This window comes from Ambystoma mexicanum, chromosome 11 (assembly GCF_040938575.1).
Source record: "Ambystoma mexicanum isolate Mex_15411 chromosome 11, UKY_AmexF1_1, whole genome shotgun sequence".
NCBI lineage: Eukaryota > Metazoa > Chordata > Amphibia > Caudata > Ambystomatidae > Ambystoma > Ambystoma mexicanum.
This window is the reverse complement of record NC_090934.1, coordinates 564417808-564440503: the sequence shown is the minus strand read 5'-3', so window position 1 is coordinate 564440503 and position 22696 is coordinate 564417808. Positions and strand designations below refer to the sequence as shown.

Genomic DNA, 22696 nt, shown 5'->3' with positions numbered 1-22696 from the left:
ATCCATCCTCACCCCAAACCTCCACGAGGTCTACCCAGAGGCCTACGAAAACGGGGTCTTACCTAACACTATGAAAGAGACAATAATTATTCCCATGCTCAAACCAAACAAACCACCCACTGACTGTGACTCTTACCGCCCTCTGGCCATGTTAAATTATGACAGTAAGATTCTTACCACTATACTGGCCAGCAGACTCGCTGGGGTGGTAGGGTCCCTCATCCACGAAGACCAGAATGGCTTTGTCCCAGGACGCAACACCACAGCCAACCTGAAGAAGGCTTCAACACATTATGGCCGAAACCTATGAGAATGAAGAAGACCTAGCGATACTATCACTCGATGCCATCAAGGCCTTTGATTCCATCTACTGGGAGTGGCTCGTCGAGGTGCTGAGGGAGGTTCGGGATTGGCGAGGGCTTTGTCAGATGGATCACAGTACTCTATAATTCTCCTATGGCAAGAGTAAAAACCGGCAGAACAGTGCCTGAATCCTGGAAAATACAAAGGGGCACCAAACAAGGGTGCCCACTGTCGCCCATGCTATACATATTGGGCCTGGAGCCGATTGCCATATATTTTAGGAATCAGTTCTTTGACGCTGGCATCAAAGTGGGCAACGAACATAACATAATATCCCTATACGCGGACTATGTCTTTTTATACTTGAAAGATCCCCAGGTCAACGCACCAATCACATTGGATGTATTAGTCAACTATGCAAAATACTCTGGGATCAAATTCAGTAGACTGAAATCCTCTGCCTTTCCCTTGGCTAGCCTGAGAGGCTTAGAAGAAACTGACCTCCCGGACATTGGGATAAAGTGGCAACTCAACACATTCCGGTACCTAGGAATTAATGTGAGTCACACCCCGATGCTCACACACGAGCACAACATGGAAGTAGCAATAACCAGCCATCGCAGATCCATGAAATTTTGGTCTAGACTCCCACTTGCAATGGTGGGCAGAGCAGCAATCGTTAAGATGATAGTCCTCCCCCGATTTCTGTATTTCTTCATCAACATATGCCACTACGTCAGACCACCCTTCTTTAAGAAATTAGAGGCACTTATCAAGGACTTCCTATGGGGACCTACCAGGCATAAATTGACTTTGGCTACCCTATCCCTCCCATACAAGGAAGGGGGAATTCAACTCCCAGACCTCCAGTTGTATTATCTTGCGGCACAGCTTAGCCACGTGACGAAGTGGCTCTCGGACGAACCATCAGCCGAGCTGGGACTATTGAGACAATCTCAATCCAGAATATTCCCCAGGGAAACTCTTTGGAACCCTCTACGACAATCCCCAGATGCCCCCCTGATCGTCGAACTTGGCAGGCAGATCTGGACCAGAACCTGCTACATCAGGCAGGTGAAACACCCTTACTCTCCAGACAACCCCATTCTGGTTGACGTGTGCAAAACAGAATCAGATCTCTCCACAGCTAGGAGGTGGGAGGGCTCCGGAATTTACACATGGGGGGATATGTTTGAGGAGGGCGAATTCAGGGATTTTGAATCGCTGCAGGCTAATGAAGGGCTATCAAGCGGCCAGTTTCTCTGGTATCATCGGCTCAAACAAACCGCCAAGAAGATCTAGTGCAGCTGGCTGGAGGAACCCACCCCAGACCCACTGTTACAAGAGATGCATGACCTCACGGATGGCTGGAAACCGGTCTCTCGACTCTATAGGAGGCTCATCGACAAACCCAACCCTAAAAGTACGACACTGAAGGTGAAATGGGAAACGGATCTTGAAACTATGCTTACAGACAAGGAATGGGAAAGAACGCTACTATACCCCAAGAAGGTGTCGAGAAACTCCAGATTCGGTCAGATATAACTAAACGAACCTCCTTCAACAAACAGGCCTCCCCGGCTTGCCCATGGTGTGGGAACGACAAAGCTGATCTGATCCACATGTTCTGGACTTGCACCAGGACAATGGCGCTGTGGTTCAAAGTCAAACAAACCTGCACTGACGCCGGGATAAGCAGATATGAGTGGACACCCGGGGAAAGCTTATTAGGGGTCTACCCCAGACCAAGCAAATACAAACATGCTGTTAAGTTGATGGACATTTCATGTATCCTTGCGAAAAGAACTATAGCCATGGCATGGAAGACACCAGGGGGCCCTAGACATGAACGCTGGATGAAAGAACTAGAGAGATGGACTGCAGCCGAAACCAGAGCCTGGCAAGATGGAATTACCTCTAACGGAGACATTGCGAGTGGCACTCTGGACTCTTGGAAGGCCCTCCTGAGAGATATACACTTCAGTGCAGACCATAAACCCCCCTGATAAACCCCACTACTTTGCCATAACTGATCCCTCGCACTCGCCTGGATATGGTGATCTTCTTGACCGAGATCCCTCCCACTTCCCGAGATGTCGGAACCCCCATTTGCACACATGCCCACCTAAGTAAGAGGAACTGTTTCCCATGGAGACTGTTGTTGTTTATGTTTATTGTTTTAGTTAATTTTCTTGTATTTGTATGCATCCAATACAAATGCCAATAAAATACGTTTAAAAAAAAAATGAGGTGGGGAAGCCCTATGACTTCAAAAAGAAACAGTCGGCCTCATACGTTTGCCGGTCCGGAAACTGTGGTACCGGTAAGCTTGCCAGTACTGTAGATCCCGTACCGGCAAACTACGAGTTGTGCTCACTGGGGCCTTTCTGCCCACCATGTCTGACCTGGCGGGCAGAGTGGCACCCGCAAGCACAGCATGTCAGATGCACCGGCACCATTTATAACGGAGCCTAGTGCATCTGACCTCCCCATTACCATTGAGCACTCTGGGGCTCAATGGGAATGGGGAGCATTTCGTTCCGGTGCCCGCAAAATGGGCAATTACCGGGTCCGGCAGGGCCGTAATGACCGGGTAATTGCCCATTTGCGGGCACCAGAAATTTTCGGAAGTTTGGCGGCAGCCTGCCAATTTTACCGGCAAGGCTACTGCCAAACTTCTAATGAGGCCCAGTAACTTTTTGAAGTCACTCTGCATTCATAAAGAAATTATTTTCGTTATGGTTCGGTCCTTAACGGAAATAATTTCTTTATGAAATCAAAGTGACTTCAAAAAGAAACAATTTCTTTTTGAAGTAATAGGGCTCCCCTTAGCCCCATGACGGGTGCGTGTGTGAGTGTATGGTGAAAGGCTGCACACTTAAATGTACGGGTGACTGAAATGAACGGGTGGCTGTCTGGGTGTGCCTGTATGGTTTAAGAGTGCACACTTAAATGTATGGAAGGCTGGGTGTGCATGTGTTTATATTGTGAATGGTGTGTGTGTTTGCGTTCAGTGGTGCAACAAAACCTCCATTTCGGGGGGCTAACCCTTCAAATGTTGGGAGGGACGCTAACTTCACGGGCGGCGGGGGGAGGGGCAAACTTATTTGTGTGGGGACATTAATTTCTTTACACATTTTAATGAGAGTATTCTAGTGCAGCTTCAATGTTACAAGGAGTTAACTCTCTCATTTAAGGTTGAAAGCTCTCAGTTATGGACTGCTGTGAGAATTGAGTGGTCTCCTGTTCCCTCTCTACCCTTCCAATCACTCCCCTGGCATGCAAGTACTAAACCCACATGACGATTTCAAGTCTAAAAAATTGTGATTTGAATGCAGGTACTAACAGTGAAATGCTTTATGTTAGTAATTGATGGGCTCTTGTTAACAGCAAAACCCAGAACCTAGGTGCCATTTAACATCTTTGTCCTGTTCTGTCCGGCAACTGCTCTGAAGGTCAGCCAGGTTGAGTCAACATAGCCCAACATTTCGGTGGGGGAGAGGCGGGGGGGGTCAGAGGGGGGGTGCTGAATCCCAGTCAACTCAATGGTGTAGCACCACTACTTGTGTTTAATGCCTCGATTACTTATTGGCAATCTTCATTACTCCTAGCCCTATTCTTCCTCGTCCCAGTACTTGTGTATGAGGCACTGTGCCTCACACACAAGTACTGGGATGAGGTAGAGGTACATGGAGGTAATGCCTGACTTAGCTACTTGTAATCTTCATTACTCCTATTCCCACTCGTCCTCATCCCAGTACTTACCTATGAATCAAGGAGCTTCATATGAAAGCTCTGGGACAAAGAGGGACGTGGATTAATTCTGGGCCAAGGAGCTGATTTTGGAGATTGGGGTAGGGGTGGGAGGGCAAGGGGATGTTTGTGGGGGGGGGGGGGATTGTGCGACAAATCATAATGGTTGTCCATGTCCAGGCTAAGCAGAAATGATATGTGGTATTAGCGGCTAGAGAGGCAATTTAGTGCAGCCAGTCTAGTCATTCCTCAGTATGCTATCACTTTTCTTTATAACTGGGCATTTCTGATAAAGCAGTCCTGCTAAGTGTAATTACCTGGCTAGACTTGCATTTGGGTGCTGCCAGATTAGTCATTTCTTACTGGGGCATTGTATATTTTTTCTGGGCATCTGTGATAAAATGATGTGACATAAGTCATTTATAATGCACCTGTACACAAGTGTTTCTAGGCGCAACAAGACACAGCAGGGAAGATGGAGGGAGGACAAGACAAACAAACTTACGAGGCCTTGTGTCATTCAGATCGTGCAGGTGCGAGAAGAACAAGTGCAAGGGGAAAGTGAGGGGGGAAGTGCAAGGGAGAGGGGAGGTGAAAAACTGGGCAGCAATGGTAGCCCAGCAACCAATCAGTACAGCAGACAGGTAGGTCAGGTAGGCCAGCAGGGGAGGGAGAGAGAGAAAGCAGAGGAACTTTTTAGCTGCTTCCAGATCTTCAGGTGGTTCGGCTCAAGTTTGAGAGGGGCAGCAAGGCCTTTCCAGAGAGAGGCACCTGCATAGGGGGGGGGGAAGAGAGAGAGAGAGAGAGAGAGAGATATCCACCCCCCAACCCCACTCTCCACCTGGGAAAGCATCTAACCCTTAAAGAGTTGGAGGTAGCTGAGCGAAGGGCTTGAGAAGGAAGGTATGTTGGAAGAGAGCATTGGATGTAGTGTGAGCCCAGGCCCGAAAGCTTTGTGGACAATGCAAAGGGTCTTGAACTTGATCCTTGCAGCAACCAGGAGGCAGTAGAGAGATGTCAGGGCTGGAGAGATATGATCCCTGGGCTTGGGGCCAAGGATAAGTCTCGCAGTCATGTTCTGGATTAGTTGCAGAGAGTAGAGGAAGACAGGTTGAGAAAGGGTCTGTTGCAGTAGTCTAGCCTAGAGAGAACCAGGGCTCTGGAGACAGTGAGATTCTGGGGCAAAGTGAGAAAGGGAAGAGTCCCTTTGAGGAGGAGCAGCTGGTAGTGGGACTTCTTGGCAATGTCCTAGATGTGAGGAGAGAAAGAAAGCAGAGGAGAAGAGGAACGTTTTAGCTGCTTCCAGATCTTCAGGTGGTTCGGCTCAAGTTTGAGAGGGGCAGGAAGGCCTTTCCAGAGAGAGGCACCTGCATAGGGGAGAGGGGGAGAGGGGGAGAGAGAGAGAGAGAGAGAGAGAGAGAGAGAGAGAGAGAGAGAGAGAGAGAGAGAGAGAGAGAGAGAGAGAGAGAGAGAGAGAGAGAGAGAGAGAGAGAGAGAGAGAGAGAGAGAGAGAGAGAGATCTACCCCCCAACCCCATTCTCTACCTGGGAAAGCATCTAACCCTTAAAGAGTTGGAGGTAGCTGAGCGAAGGGCTTGAGAAGGAAGGTATGTTGGAAGAGAGCATTGGATGTAGTGTGATTAGTTGCCGAGGGCAGAGAGTAGAGGAAGACAGTGGAGTCAAAGATGACGACAACATTTTTTGCCTCGCATGAAGGAAGAGGGCCCAAGGTGGGTGGCCAAAGTGCGAGAGGGAAAGCAGGGGTAGGGGTCCCAATGAGAAGGATCTCCATCTTACTGGCATTAAGGGAGAGATCGATGGATGCGCACCAATCCTGAATCGTGGATAGAAAATCAGGAATGAGAGAGGAGAGGACTCTGAGGGGAGCCTGAAGGAAAGCCAGGTGTCATCTGCATAAGAGGAGAATGTAGGGATCAGGCAGGCCAAAGGGGCCAAGAAGAGGTTGAAAAACCAGGGTGAGAGGATGGAGCCCTGGGGAACGCCACGGGTATAGAGAGATGTGGCAGAGAGAAAGGGACCAAGTTGCACCTGGAAGGGGCAGTCCAAGCAGAAGGAGGTCAGCCACTGAAACATGATGCCCAGGTTCTCATGGAGTCGACTGATCAGGATGGCGTGGTTGACTGTGTCGAAAGCAGAGGAAATATTAAGAAGGGTGAGGACAGAAGGAATGCTGTAATCAAGGTTAGAGAGCAGATATTCACGGGTGTACAGGAGAACAGTTCAGGAGAACAGTTTCAGTGCCTCTGGCAGTTCTGAAGCCAGACTGATGGTCATGTAGTCAAGCAACAGATTCAGTGTGGAGAGCAAGCTGGAAGATGGTCAGTTTATCCAACAGTTTGCCCAGGAAAGGGGTGATGGAGATTGGGCGATAGTTTGCGAGGCAGGCAGGAAAGGCAGATGGCTTCTTGAGGAGTGGGTTCACAAGGGAGCGCTTAAGGGGAAATGGGAACGTTCCAGTGGTGAAAGCGTGATCTCTTCTTTATGAGTGTTATTGCTTCGACTGGCATTTTGGTGCAACCAGACTAGGTATGTCTAAATGTGGCCTGCCATGCTTTACTGTAATGTTATTACATGTCAACACTGGTCTACATTGTGCAGCCAGTTGGACACGTTTTCATTGTGGCATGGCATTTTTAATAGCAAAGCATTAATGTTCCTGTGCACTGTTGGTGACTTGCACGTATTGGATTAGTGTTACCCTACAAAACCATTGCAAACACTTTGGATTTTTAGCCAATTTTTCTCAGAAAGTGTTCTGTATATTGCATTAAAACACATATCTATATCTTTCTCCTAGTGCAGTGTGTGGCATACCCATTCAACAGCACATTTTTGCGTAACGCGCAAGCGTGATAATCTAGGCGAGCCCAGAGTGTGGCGCAACCCGTGATTCTTATGGAGGGGATGGCTACAAGAAAAGCAGTTTTGTATGTTAGATGTTTAAGGCTGGATTTGTGCATAGGCTCAAAGGGAGGATCTTAGAGCGTTGCGAGTATCACATTGAGATCCCATCCTGGAGGTGGGCTTGAAATGGGGAGAGGGGGTAAACCCTTTTTACTCCCCCCATCAACGCCTTAACAACAGGGACTTTCCACCAGGATACCTTGTTTTGAGAAGTGGTGTACGTGGAGAGAACCGCTAGGTGAACTTTGATGGAATTGAATACTAGGCCAGAGTCTAATAAGTGGAGCATTTACTGAAGAATGTGTGATGGGGTACATTCGATAGGGTTTACATTTTTTGACTGGCACCATATTACAAATCATTTCCAGTTGGTAAAGTAACAGTGTCTGATGTTTGGTTTACGTGCTTCTTTGAGGATTTCCATACACCTTTGATGTAGTTTTAAATGACCAAACTCTAGGACTTCAAGAGCCAAGCTGCCAAGTTCATAGATTGAGGCTGTGGGTGTAACGATGTCCCCCCACCCCCCCCCCCGTTAGGTGAGCATGTTGAAGGGGCATGGAAGCTTGATTGGATCGCACATCTCCAGTTTGCGCGGATGCGGAAACAAAGGTTGTCTTGCCCACATAGGACAACAAGGATTAGAGTTACTTGTTCCTGGTGCACTATCCTGCTCAGGAGCGGTGTTGGGGAAAAGCATAAGCAAATTTTCCTGACCAGCTCATCCACAGCGTGTTCCCCTTGGATCTGGGTTTTGGAAACCTGGCTATGAAGTCTGGGTATTGTGTGTTTAAGCCTGTGGCGAACAAGTCCAAAGGAAGATAGCCCCAGAGGGAAAATATATAGTTTAAAATTACTCTGCTGAGCTGCCACTAGTGCTCTTCAGGAAGGGGATCTCTGCTTAGCGAGTCTGCTAGAGAATGGAGTTCCCCTGGAACGTGTTGAGACACTAGGAACATGTTCCTCTTGAGTACCCACTTACAAATGTTTTGAGCTAGCCTAGACAGACTTGGAGAGTGCCTCCCTTCTTGTTTATGTAAAACATGGCAGTGGTGCAGTCTATGAGGACATGTCCTGTTTGACCTGTTAGATGCACTTGGAAGGTATGTAGGGCTTCGAGCACTGCTAGCAGCTCCAAAAGGATAATGGGATTCTGCGCTGTGTGGTGAAGGCAATGGGGTCCAAATCCGGAGAGTGATGAGTCTATTGTAACAATTGCTTGCACTGTAAGGTTGTGACATGGTTTTCCCTTTAACAGAGTTCCCTTTGTCCACCAGCGTAGCGCTTGCACCGTCCCACAGACCTCCTGCCTGAGACCATTGTTTCGCTAACCACTCTTGACTCTTGCATTGGGTATATGTGCAACCGTGCATGCAGAACCAGGTAAATGCATGAAGCCATCATCCCGTACGGTTATTTGGCGACAGGCTAGATACTGAGGTATTTGCAGCAGTATGTTTTGTACTCTTTCATTTCACGAGAAGACTAGCCCTCTCCAGTCTTTATGATAGCTCCTAAAAACATTTTGGTTTTGCTTGGAACGAGACTTGATTTTTTCTCGTTGATTGAGAGTCACAGTTGGAACATAAGATTGATAGTTCTTTGGGTATTTTGCTTGCACATTTGAGGGGATTCCCCTGTTTATCAGCCAGTCGTCCATATAAGGGTACACTGGGATTGATTCTCTGAGCAGGTGCGCCGCCACTACCGCTCATACGTTGGTGAATACCCTTGGAGGGGAGGCTATGCTGAAGGGTAGCACCTTGAATTGGTAGTGTTGATTTGCTATTTTGAAGCACAGGAATTTTCTGTGCGCTGGGAGCATTGAAATATGAAAGTAAGCATATTTCATGTCCAAGGCTGCCATGTAGTCCCCCCTGTGGGATTGCTTAATGTAGCGTTGTCATGCAAAATTTCTGAGGCTTGACATGAGAGTTCGCATGACGCAGGTGTAGCGTTGTCATGCAAAATTTCTGAGGCTTGACATGAGAGTTCGCATTACGCAGGTCTAGTAGAGGGCATATTGGTGGGTCTTTCTCTGGCACAAGGAAGTACATTGAATAGATACCTTTGTTTACCTGGTTTGCCGGGATGATTTCTATGGCGTCATTTAGCAGCAGTGCTTTGACCTCTTCGAGCAGAATGTGCTGTTCCTCCTGCGTTGTTTGTCTTGGCGGGTGGTGTTTGTATGAGTTCTATGCAACAGCCTACCGCCACGGTGGAAAGTACCCACTGGTCTGACGTGATCCCCTCCCATGTGTGGGTAAATTGAGAAATTAGACCTCCTACTGGAGAGGCATGGGAGCGGACATGTAGCGGGTTGGTTATTGCTTTGGTGGGGTGGAGCCTCGTCTGGATAAGGAGGAGGATCTGCCTCTACTTCTGGACCTTTTGTACCCCCTTTGAACATTTTGTTGGGAGGACTGCCCCTGCGAGGAACCCCAAGATGAATTTTCCCCGCCTTGGTTGTAGTTGGAGGACCGCTGGGAGTTTTGTCCTCTATAACGGCCGGCATTTATTAAACCCGCCTCTGCACAAAGGGTTTGTTTGTGAGTTGTCCCAGGGCTCAATTGGTATATTTAAAAGGGTGGCTTGGGTTTCCAGCTTGAAACCTAATTGGCATAGCCATGCATGGTGTTTGATGAGGGTACCCTCAGCTACTATCCGGCCTGCATAGTCTGCTGCATCCAGATTGATTTTTAGGATGTAGCTTGCCACCCGTTTACCTTCAGCTACTATTTGTAAAAAAGCTGTCTTTAGGGGCTCTGGGGCCGAATCTATCTGTTGTGATATGTTGTCCCACTTGTGGCGATTAGAACTTGCCAGTAGCGTAGTGTCATTGGCTATCCTCACTTGGTAAGCAGCCGAGGAAGCTACTTACCTGTCTAGGGTGTAAATCGTTTTGCTCTCCTTGTCAGGAGGGGCTTCGGCAGAGGCTAAAGGTGTGCCCTGTAAGGAAGGCATGGTATTAATTGTTATGGTATTGGTATGGTTACATCCACAGCAGTCCGGATTTAGATCCAGCCATAGTACGGAATCTGCTCTGCTGGATCTCCAGACAGAAATGCTTTCAATATTAGATAAAGGCAAATCAGGTCTTCTGATATTGCTGGACCTCTCGGCAGCATTTGACTTGCTGGACCACACAAAACTCAGAGAAGCCCTTGAAAAATCTGGAAATTGCTCATCAGGGGCAACTGAATGGATAGCTTCATTTCTCCAAGATAGACAATCGAGGATTGTCTGGGGAGATAAAACATCTAATACCAAACCAGTAAACTGTGGCGTCCCACAAGGAGCCAGTTTCTCCCCACTTCTTTTCAATCTTTACATGCACTGTCTTTGTATCATGCTCTCCCAAATGGGTATATTCTTTACGAACTTTGCGGATGATACCCAGCTGGTTTTCAAACTTAGCGGGGACTATGACAAAGACAGTGACATGCTTTTATCCTTATACAACATCATAGAATGCTGGATGAAAGCAAACTGGATGTGTTTGAACGGCTCCAAGACCGAGCTCATGATATTCGGTTCCACACAGGCCGGAAAAAAACTGAGCCCACTCTACTCCTCATTTTCTATTAAAAACACCCAAATACCAATCTCAGAAAAAGTGAAGACTTTAGGAGTTTACCTCCAAGCTTCACTGGGTGCTGAAGCACATAGAGCTTACCTAAAGAAAAATTGTCAATACCATCAGATATTACTAAAAAAAAAATCAGACCTTTGTTAGACCGAAAGAATAGCACAACCATCGCTAGAGCCACCATACTATCCAGATTGGATTATGGTAATGCCCCACTTCTAGGAGCAAATAGCAACTGCGTAAAAAAATGTCAGGTGATTCAAAATAATGCCATCAGGACCATCACAGGAAGAACTAGGAGGGAACACATCACTGGCGAAAGGAAGGCCCTACACTGGTTGGCCATGAAAGAAAGAATCACGTTTAAATCTCTCACGATGGTACACCGTTGCTTATACGGAAATGCTCCATCTTACCTTAAGAAACATTTCAACTGGTACGCACCAACTAGGCAGCACAGATCCTCTAATACAGGCCAATTGCAAACCTTCACAACAAAAAAGCAGCATGGACTTGGAAAAGCTTTTCCGACTTTAAGTATAAAAAAATGGAACGAACTTCCCACCTCAATGAAGCTCGAGTCCAATTACATTTCCTTCCGCAAAAAATTGAAAACACTACTTTTCAATTAAATTTGCAAATAGGCTAAATCTCCTGAGGAAATCGGTCATCTCTCTTGTGTCCTGTTTTCACTATCTGTTGTCCTGTCTTTCTGTCAGCGCTCCGATGCCCGTGGGCTTACAGCGCTTTATAAACAAATGAATAAATAAATAAATAAAGAGACCAACACAAATGACCACAGCTCAAGGTGTTTATTGAACTTCAACAAAGGTGTGATAACGCCCATCTAATCTTAAATCTACAGATGGGAGCAAGCTACGACCATCAAATAATGATAATGCAGTCCTAGTGGAGTCTCGTCAAAATAAAAGGGCCTATACTAAAATAAAACTATTGCCAATCCTTACCTCTAAATACAAATAGTGTGGGGTAGGGTTTATGAAAAAGAAAGAAGTGTTCACAAAAATGATATGTCAGGATGTTCAGGCCGCAGGCCTCCCTTCCCCATGTTTTCAGCACGGGACACAGCGGTTCACTCGAGCATAGAACACTCTCTGGCTTCTTCGCAACAAGGATACAGTTCCATCACCAGCATCAGGCCTTCTGTGTACAAATTCTTTACTTATCAAAGTCTCTTGATTCAGAGGGCCTGATGTATCAAAACAAACGAAAAGTTCCTTTTCTCTAAGTACTCAATTCAGGTGATTCACTCTTCACCCTGGACCCCCTTCAGCCGGGCTCAGATTCCTTTTATTCAACGATCGTTACTTTGGATTCCGCTCTTCTGGGCTCAGAGCCCCTTCTCCAATGTTCAGAGAATATTCCTTTTCGGGTGACTCGCGATTCACCCCGGATCCCCCTCAGCCTGGATCCCCCTCAGCCGGGCTGCATCAACTATGGAAGACTTTCGAATGTGCACAGGGTTTTGCTTGACCCGGTGCAGGACCACTTCAATTTCACAATTCCTTTTTACAGCCTTGGTTGTAACACAGAGCGGTCTGCTATCAGTCGCTCCAACTCACCCGCTGTGCTGACTTTACTGGCGCTGCTTTGTTGTAGGATCAAAGGACAGTACCACAGCGGCAAACGCTTCTCCCAGTCTTGGCTATCTATGCGGGAGAGCCCCGAGTACCACCGACACACAATGCAGGTTTCTTCAGCTTTAAGTACAGGCCTTATGTTTCTTATTCTCGAAGGCTTGTGAAAGTAACTGTTTTACTCTGAAAAAGTCAAGGGCACTTCCCTCCTTGCAACCCTCTCGGATCTTGCCGTCTTTTTCCTTGTATTAAACTGCCATCTTAGAACTGCTGCTTCCTTGTGTGCTTTGCCTTGATCAGAGTGTGCATTCGTGCTCCGCCTTTTATCTGTATGGGGAAGTGTGGTGGAAGTCAGATGTGTGTAATGATCAGTAATTGCCTGACTCTGTTAGGTATACGGCTCGGGTGTTAGTCCATTTGCTCTCACATTGAGCTGTCTGTGGGAAAGTGTTTGTGTCGGGAAAGGGGGCAACAGGGGTTCAGTTCCTAAGTATTCTACCTGGTAGGATGGGGAAAAGGTGTTACAGGGAAGGGGATACCGCGTCTCACCATCCGGTGTCCCACTACCACTCCCTGAAGACCCCTCATCCAGGTGATCCTGCTGCACTCGTCCACCCCCAGGAATTGGATCCAAAAGGTGTGGCCATGACAGATCCCCAGGGAATAGCGGGTGAGATACCTTCAGTTTTTTCACAGCCCGCTTTTTTCCTTGTGGTGGTCACTACGAGAGCGTCAGGCTTTAGCGGATCCCTGATGTACAATGGGCCTGACGGGGCTAGTCTAAACATCTTCTCAATGCAAGGGTTGACTGCCCTTGTCAGGTTGGGGGTCAGTAGAGAAGTCTGAATGCGCCTTTGGATAGATTGGAGTAGTGGAATGAACTGTGCTGCAGCTCTCTTATCCCAGAGGATGTCCTCTACGAATTCTTTGCTGACTTGTGCCTCCTGGGTATCAATTTTAAAGTGTTCTGCAGCTTTTAAAAGAAGAGCTGATTATCCACAGTGGAACCAGCCACTGGTTGGTCAATAGATTGGTCTGGAGATTGATTGGTCTGGAGATTGAATGATGTATACATCATCATCATCACAGTATTTGTCTGTATCTTCCATGTCTGCTTGGTCTGCTAATGAGCCAGGGTTTCGCGAAACTGTAGTATAATAATACTATAGTTCATCAGACACGTCTTGATAGGTAGAGGTAGTAGGTTGTGTCCCATCCAGGCAGGCTCTTTTGGTGTGGGGCTGCTTATTAGCTGCTTCGCCTTGAGGGGGCCACTGGAGGTTGGTAAGTTGATCTGGGATCTAGACATTCTCCTCATAACTCTATTACACTGTTCCGGGGTCCATTGGGAGGCGCTTGGTAACACTGTGGGAACAGAGGCAGGGAAAGGCTCTGGAGCAGGGGGCTGTTTGTGGTGCATTGATCCTGAGAGGGTGTCACTAGGGGCAGAGGGATCCTTATTCTTTGTAACCTGTGATAGGGGCATTGAAGATTTGGAGTTTGTCGAGGTCTCTGCTTTGAGGAGAGTGTCTGAAATATGTTGTTTAATGAGTACGCTAATTTTAGAATTTTTTGCAGGAGCCGTCGACGTGCCTTTCGACGCATGTTTGCCCGAACCCGAGGACTTTCATTGTTTGATCGCGATGTTTAGAAACGGATTTTGGTGCCTGTTTCGGGGGCCTGTTATGTGGTGAACGCGATGGCCCAGAGGACAGGGATTTTTCTGAACGTCCCTTCGACACCACGTGTGGCTTATCGGTCAATGACGCGGTCGGCTGTCGGCCTTGGGGGGTGTGTTTAGTGTGGCGGGCAGTGAGAGTGCCTGAGCCGCTGGCATGCCTGTTGGAGTTGGGGGCTCGCACGTGGGAATCCATCATGTCCCGATTGCCCTCAGCATCACTTAGGATGCTGATGCTGCCATCGCTGGAGGCTCCCTCGATGGCCATGGTGGCCTCGGCCTGCAAAGCGTGGTGGGCTCAGCTTTTAGTTTTCCAGTCCATTAAAGTTTTTGGCCTAAACAGTCTGCAGGACTTGCACTGTTCGTAGTTACAGCCAGCTCTTAAAACTCTGGAGACCCTTAGACAGGGATCAGGATGCTCCTAAAAATATTAATATTGATGTTATTTTTTGGAATTCGTGTGGGGGCATACATTTGAATACATTCTTGACTAAAGGTGAGAGCCATACTCGCCCCCGCATTTATTTTTTTCAGGAAACCATGATGCTTAGTGAAATCTACATAGAAGGCTTTTATACTTTTTCCTGTTTAGCGTCCAGGGGGGCAGCAGGGAGGCCCCATGGTGGTTTGACTATTGCTGTTGATCGGAATCTGGGGCTCCAGGGCAGTGTGATTTACACTAGTGAATGGCTCCTGGGTATTGCTTTGTCACCGGGGAATGAAGTAGATCCTATCCTCTTGTTGAACCTATTCTGGAATCCTCTTAGAGTGCCTCTTGAACAAGTGGAGGATTCCCTGGGAGAGATTCTGGGGGTATGGTTTGAGAAGGGTTTTGGCAATCGTATCATCATGGGAGGAGATTTTAACTCCTTCTGTGCAGAGGGTTCCTTGTGGAACGAGAGAGGGGCTACCCCGAAGACGCTCCACCCTAATCTTAGGAGAGGAATATGGTGGGATAAACTCCTGGAGAACTGGGATTTCGGACTTTTAGATCACTCATCTGACTGGAATCTACCCAAACATACTTGGAAGAGGGGACCCAACAGTTCTAGGATTGACTTTTTCTACATTTCTAATGGATGGAAGCAAGCTTGTGGTAAATTGATACTTATGGATGTAGATTTGGGTGATCATATTCCTCTTCTTTTTACTTTGACGTTGGCATGTCCCGACCTTCATATAAGACCAGAGTTTATGGGCCTTAAGGTGGCGAATTATGGGAGAACGGTTAAGTGGAATAAGAAAACGGTTATGAAATTTAACTCCCTCACTCTAAATGATTTGACTCTGGCCTCCATTCTAAATTCGAGGGAAGAGGATTTCCCGTTGGGGGGGATTTATTACAACAAAATTATGATGTTGTGTGCCTATAAAATTAGCAAGGCGGGGGGTATTGGGGTACATAGCCCTAGAAGTATTGGCTGGGACTCTAGAATCCACAGGTCCAAGTTAAATAAATGCAGGGACCTGAGGATTCTGAAGAATCTCCCCATTACGTTTGCTGAACTGCAGGTTAGGGAAGAAATATCATCCTGAAACACAACAACTTGGTTAAGTCTTTCATCAACAGATGATGGAAAATGTATGTAAGGGTAGGGATGTTAAATTTTGGGCGACGATTAATAGTACCCTTACCCCTGCTAAGGATAGACGTGAGTGCCCCATTCAAGCAGAGGCCTGGTGTACTTATTACAAGAAAAAATTTGAGCTGCCATCCAAATTTGATATGGAACAGGACGTGGATTTGGGTCCTCCGGTAGTGGGAGATTGTTCTTGGGACTTTGGGGATATTAATTGGGCCATTAATAAACTTAAGCCGTCTAGAGCGCTGGGCCCCGATGGCATACTGCCTTTTGTTATAAAGGCGGCGCCGGAAATATGGGCTAAGTTACTTAAACCTATATTTGATGACATCTTTGTGACCCATATCATTCCCGAATCCTGGGTCCAAAGTGTTATTGTTCCCATATTGTTCCCATATTCAAAAAGGGTGATGTTCTCAATCCTAACAACTATAGACCCATAGCACTTTTGGATGTAGCTAGTAAGGTCTTGGGCATTTTGCTTTTAAGAGACCTTAATAAAGTGATAAGGAAGAATGCCTGCTTTAGTAAATTTCAGGTTGGTTTTAGAGAGGGCTTTGGAACTAATTTGAATGGGAACATTCTGGCCCACCTTAGAGACACGGTTCATAAATCCAATATAGGAGAGATTTTACTGGCATCTTTAGACCTTTCGAATGCCTTTGACGGAGTTGTTGGAGCTAGACTATGGACAAAAATGTTAGCTATGAGTATTCTTCGTAAGATTGTTCAACTCTTGACTCTGCTGCATAGGAATACCTTGGTCAGGGTTCGTCAGGGTTCGTTTGACCAGTGAAGGTGTTCTCTCAGAGGCCATTGTTACTAACGTAGGAGTTAAGCAGGGCTGTTCGCTCGCGCCAACACTCTTCAACCTGTATGTGTGCGATGTGGAGGGTATGTGGCAGGGCCCTTCCATCGCACCTAGTAGATTGGGGAGTTTGGCTATCGAGTGGATGGCGTTTGCTGACTATTTTATATTATTCGATCGTACCCCTCATGGCCTTAAAAGAAAGATGGAACTCTTTTATCATTATGCAATAGGTAACAACCTTTCACCGAATGCATCCAAATCCCGGACGATTGTGTTAACAAAAAAAAGAACTAGTAAAGCTTATAGTTGGAGGATGGGCGAGGACCGGGTGGAACAGGTTCAGGCTATCACATATTCAGGCTATAATTTTACCAACAGGTCTAGCCTGAAGATGGGGAACTGAACATGGAGGAGAAGGCGGTAAAACTTAAAGTGCAAATGAAATTCCTGAAAGTCAGGGTGTGTAAATTCTCATTGTTACCCCTAAGGGCGATTCTATCTTGCAAAATGTGAGCCGGTCCTCTTGTATGGCCTAGACATCTGTTCCCACGATATGAGTCGGAGCCTCAACATTGTTCAGGGGAAAATGTGGAAAGAACTTCTTGGTCTATCAATGGCAATCCCCAATGCAGTTATCCGTCATGAATTATGCCTCATATCACTTAAAGCTAGATAACTTTAGAGGCAATTATCTTTGTTTAGGAAAATGAATGATCCACCTATTAACACTTTGTATGAATTGTTAAGTGAGGTTGTAAAATCTGGATCAGTGGTATCTATCAGAAAGTTCTGTGACAAAATGATTTTGCTATATGATGCGATACATGATCTGGATCAAATGGATTTTACCTGTCAATTTTGTGGAGAAACCAGAATGATCCCTAGGGAGGTAAAGGTTACACACTATGTGTGAATCCTTCCAGGGAAACTTCCATCTGCAGCCTAGGTAGGCCTTTTAACTATGAGACGAGCGAATGATTGTTTAATCTTTGCCTGACGAAGTCCTGTTTGGATGGAACGTGTGGCAGCAGGGTAATCTCGTATCACGGGTTATTTTATTGCTCAGCCTTGTATTTTACTGACAAGTTGACTATGAACTGGCATGATTTTTTAATTCTAATAAAATTGATGTTTTTGTGGCATTTTACATGTCAAGTGCTCAAGTTTCTTTTTTACTAAGAATTGATTCAAGCTCTGCATGCTGAGCATTGTTTTGATATCCTTTGTTTGGGTTTCTATGCATATGGGGGAAGCCTTTTTCACCTGCCCTGAAGGACCTACTGCACCTAGTTGAGGTTGTGTGCTTTTAAAAAAGGCACAGTTTTTTAAATATATATTTCTAAAATCAGCATTGGACAGATTTTAAGAGACGACCCTAGTTATGGTGAATAGGGACGTGAGGGTTTGGCCAACATCCTAAGAAGATAGTGTGGAGAGCAGTCAATGCTTAGTCTCAGGAAAGTGTGAGCATGGTCAGGGACCCTCAATGAAACCTGTAAGGAACTCATGGTGGCAACAGTAAAGACAGACACAAGTGATCACAGTTCAAGGGTGTTTATTAAACTATATAGGTAGGTAGGAAAAACGCCTAATCTAAACCTAAATCTAAGATAGGAACAAGCTACGAGTATCAAATAATAATAAGGCAGTCCCAGTGGCGTCTTGTCAAATAAAAGGGCATATACTAAGAAAAACCTATTCCCAATCCTTACAACAAATACCAAAAATAGTGTGGGAAAATGTTCACAAGAAAGAAGGAAGGAAGGAAGGAAGGAAGGAAGGAAGGAAGGAAGGAAGGAAGGAAGGAAGGAAGGAAGGAAGGAAGGAAGGAAGGAAGGGTCTCCCCCTTCCCACGTTTTGAGCACGGGACAAGGCGGGACACCGGAGCACAGCACACGCTTGAGCTTTCTCAGCACGAGACTACAGTTCCGTTCTTAGGTATCGGGACCTCCGGTTGTTAAATCTCTTTTCTACAAAAAGTCTCTTGCCTCCCAGGACCTGATGTGATAAAATCAACAAACAAAAAGTTCCTTTGCGTATGTACGTTGGGTGATGACTTTTCACCCTTGGATTCCCCTCTTCCAGGCTCAGACCCTTCTCGAATGTTGGCTTCCCTCTCTCGGGTTCACTATGGCCTTTTCTTGTACAGTTTCACCTGTTGCATTTACAAGTCTTAATGTCTTTAATAAACACTCCACTGTGGACATCCCCTATGTGGTAGGATGGGAAAAACACTGTGGACATCCCTCTGTCTGGTTCACTCTTTGTCAACACAATCTTCAATGGGGCATCATGCTTTGCCCCGTTCAGCAGGCATCCCTCCGTCGGGTTCACATTTGCCAGCCTCCCAGTTTCTTCTACTCGTTCTGCTTTCTCACTACATGGGTTATGCTTCCCTTAGTCTTCCAATGGTTTGCCGGTAAAAGACATTCGTCTGCACAGGGGATTTTGCTAGACCCCTGTATGACCAATTTGACTGTTTCCTACTGGCTCTCCTAACGCCTTCTGGTATCAGTTGTTTCGCAGAAAAAGGGAATAAACCAGAGCCTCTCGAGTAAGCACCCACGTGGTGCCGGACTCCTCTGCAGCTGGTCTTCCCATAAAATGTTAACAGTTCTTTGAACTTTGCTTAGTTTATCATTTGTCATTTTCGTTCAACACAGTTTGGTTTCTTGTCTGTTTCTCCCCTCGACTCACTGGCTGTGATAAACCGCTTGGCTTTTCTTGCTTCTGGAGTCAAGGACGGTACTGCGGTAGCAAGAGTCTCTCCTGGTCCTGCTTATCAGTGTAGGAGGGCTTTGTGTACCGCTGACATCTGCTGCAACACACGCTGGCTATGGTTTGCGGTCTTATGTTTCCTTCCACAGAGTTTTCGCAGGTCTGGGTCAGAAAGGGCAAGGTTGCTTCTCTCCTCATCGCCTTTATCCTCCTCTTGAACTTCCGTGCTTGGATAGCTCCCTCGTTGTGCGGTCTGCCTTGCTCATAATCTGCTCTCGTGCTCCAATTTTTATCCCTGTGGGGAAGGGAAAGGGCCGTCACATGTGTGTGATTCGAGTCAATTGCCTGACTTTGCCTGACCCTTGTGTTGGGACATGTCATGTAAACGGCTCTGGTGTTAGTCCGTTGTCTTTCATAGTGTGCAAAAGTGTTTGTGTCGGCAAAAAAAGGGGGGGGGATTGTTTAATATCCTATGTGGTAGGATGGGGAAAAAGGTGTTATAAGAATGGGGGTACCGCATCTCAGCCGTCGGTGTCCCACTTCCACTTCCCGAGGACCCCCAGCCCCATCCAGGTGATCCTCCCGCACTTGTCCACCTCAGGAACTGGAACCAATAGCGATGGCCGTTTCCTGGCCACGTGGATAACAGATCCCCGGGGACTAGTCAGGGAGACACCTTCAGGTTTCTCATAGACGACACAGGATAATACACAATAATTCAGCTCAGTCAGTTATAAAAATACAGTTATTTATTTAAGCTTCTAGAACACACTGAAAAATGCAATTAACAGGTAGTATTATCACACAATACTCTATAATACTAATAGAATTACCAGTATGTTAATTTACTATACATCATCAAATAACTAACAATGTAGTTCGCATAAGTAATGGATGCACTACTTCTCCTAGACACCTCTGCCGCTTTCGACACAATTAACAACTCAATCCTTCTTGACCACCTCCACTCCCTAGGAATCCGTGGAACCGCTCTCAAATGGATCGCCTCCTTCTTCAACAACAGGAAACAAATAACCCTTCTCTCCGCTTTTGCCTCAGCCGCTCGCCCAGTTAATACTGGAGTACCACAAGGCGCATGTCTATCAGCCCTCCTATTCAACCTCTATGTGTCCACACTCCCTGGAATCATCCGCCCGCACAATATCCTCTGCTACAACTACGCCAATGATACACAAGTCATCCAGAAACTCCTGAACCTCAGACTCCAACTCTCAGCCCGACCTCGCAGCCTGCCTTCTTGTTATCGACCGTTAGGTGACTGCAAACCACCTCCTCCTAAACCCCACTAAAACCGAATTAATGGTGTACGGCAACACTGAGCTTCTCCCCAGTCCACTGCCATTGCCACCATCCATGGGCCAACCACCCACCCCCTCCGCCACAGTAAAAAACCTTGGATGCACTGTGGACTAATCCTCTCTCGTCAAATCAACAACGTATCTAAGTCTTGTCACTACCATCTCAAAATTATTAGACACATTTTTTCCTACCTTTACTTCCTGAACAGACTTGCTGCTGTTATGTCTATTGTAATGTCAAGACTGGACTATGCTTACTCCCTTTTCCTTGGAGTCCCGGCATACCACCTTAATAAACTACAAAGAGCACAAAACGCTGCTGCCAAAATGCTACTAGCATTAGGCACAAGAAACCACACATCTCCAGCTCTCCGAACACTCCACTGGCTCCCGGTTGGATGAAGGGCCACTTTCAAGACCCTGTGCATCACTCACCGCGCAGTGCACAAGACCGGCCCTCTATACCTGCAAGACAGGCTAAACCCTTACCTCCCAACCCGCACCCTAAAATCAAGCTCCGCCCTCCTTTTAGTGATCCCACCCACCAACTCCATCAGGATTGGAGGATCCTCCTTCTCAGCCTTGGCCCCTACCCTGTGGAACTCACTTCCACCTCACATCCAACACACCCAAGACTATTTGTCATTCCGCAAATTACTAAAAACATGGCTTTTCCCCATTAACGAACAATCCACCCAAAGATAAGTCTGAATCGTCCCCCAACAACCTAATGACGAAACACACAATGAGACTATCTGTCTGGTGTTCAAAGACCTCCGATCCCTCCCACATGATAGGATGGAAAGAAGTGGATGCAGCAAATCAATCAGTTGCAGTGGACCGAGCGGCTCGAGCGGATGGGACGGACCGAGCGGATGGGGCGGATAACATGGATGGAACTAGATGGAATGAATGAATCTGAATGGCGTGAATGGAATTTGGATGGAGTGGATGGAACAGGCAGAGTGGATGGAGCGGACAGAGTGGATGGAGCGGACAGAGTGGATGGAGCGGACAGAGTGGATGAATGCATAGAATGGGTAGAGTGGTTAGAATGGATAGAGTGGATGAACGAATAGAATGGGTACAGCGGGTGGAATAAACTGAATGGATAGGGTGAACGGGTAGAGTGGATATGATACATTGAATGGGTAAACTGGATAGAATGGATAGTATAGATGGAACGGATAGAGTGGATGGCACCGATAGTGTGGATGGTAGAGACAGAGTGGATGGTACAGATAGAGTGGAATAGAGAGAATGGATCAAACCGATACAATGGACGAAGCAGACCGAATGGACGAAGCAGACCGAATGGACAAAGCAGACCGAATGGACAAAGCAGACCGAATGTACAAAGCAGACCGAATGGACAAAGCAGACCGAATGGACAAAGCAGACCGAATGGACAAAGCAGACCGAATGGACAAAGCAGACCGAATGGACAAAGCAGACCGAATGGACAAAGCAGACCGAATGGACAAAGCAGACCGAATGGACAAAGCAGACCGAATGGACAAAGCAGACCGAATGGACAAAGCAGACCGAATGGACAAAGCAGACCGAATGGACAAAGCAGACCGAATGGACAAAGCAGACCGAATGGACAAAGCAGACCGAATGGACGAAGCAGACCGAATGGACGAAGCAGACCGAATGGACGAAGCAGACCGAATGGACGAAGCAGACCGAATGGACGAAGCAGACCGAATGGACGAAGCAGACCGAATGGACGAAGCAGACCGAATGGACGAAGCAGACCGAATGGACGAAGCAGACCGAATGGACGAAGCAGACCGAATGGACGAAGCAGACCGAATGGACGAAGCAGACCGAATGGACGAAGCAGACCGAATGGACGAAGCAGACCGAATGGACGAAGCAGACCGAATGGACGAAGCAGACCGAATGGACGAAGCAGACCGAATGGACGAAGCAGACCGAATGGACGAAGCAGACCGAATGGACGAAGCAGACCGAATGGACGAAGCAGACCGAATGGACGAAGCAGACCGAATGGACGAAGCAGACCGAATGGACGAAGCAGACCGAATGGACGAAGCAGACCGAATGGACGAAGCAGACCGAATGGACGAAGCAGACCGAATGGACGAAGCAGACCGAATGGACGAAGCAGACCGAATGGACGAAGCAGACAGAATGGACGAAGCAGACAGAATGGACGAAGCAGACAGAATGGACGAAGCAGACAGAATGGACGAAGCAGACAGAATGGACGAAGCAGACAGAATGGACGAAGCAGACAGAATGGACGAAGCAGACAGAATGGACGAAGCAGACAGAATGGACGAAGCAGACAGAATGGACGAAGCAGACAGAATGGACGAAGCAGACAGAATGGACGAAGCAGACAGAATGGACGAAGCAGACAGAATGGACGAATGGACGAAGCAGACAGA

At 47.0% G+C, this 22696-nt stretch overlaps 1 protein-coding gene across 4 annotated transcripts in view; it reads right to left on the bottom strand.

The window, feature by feature from the left end:
* The window catches only part of LOC138503575 (golgin subfamily B member 1-like), a 1546163-nt gene that overhangs the window by 594710 nt on the left and 928757 nt on the right, over positions 1-22696 (bottom strand). The gene's annotated exons all lie outside the window — the stretch shown is intronic.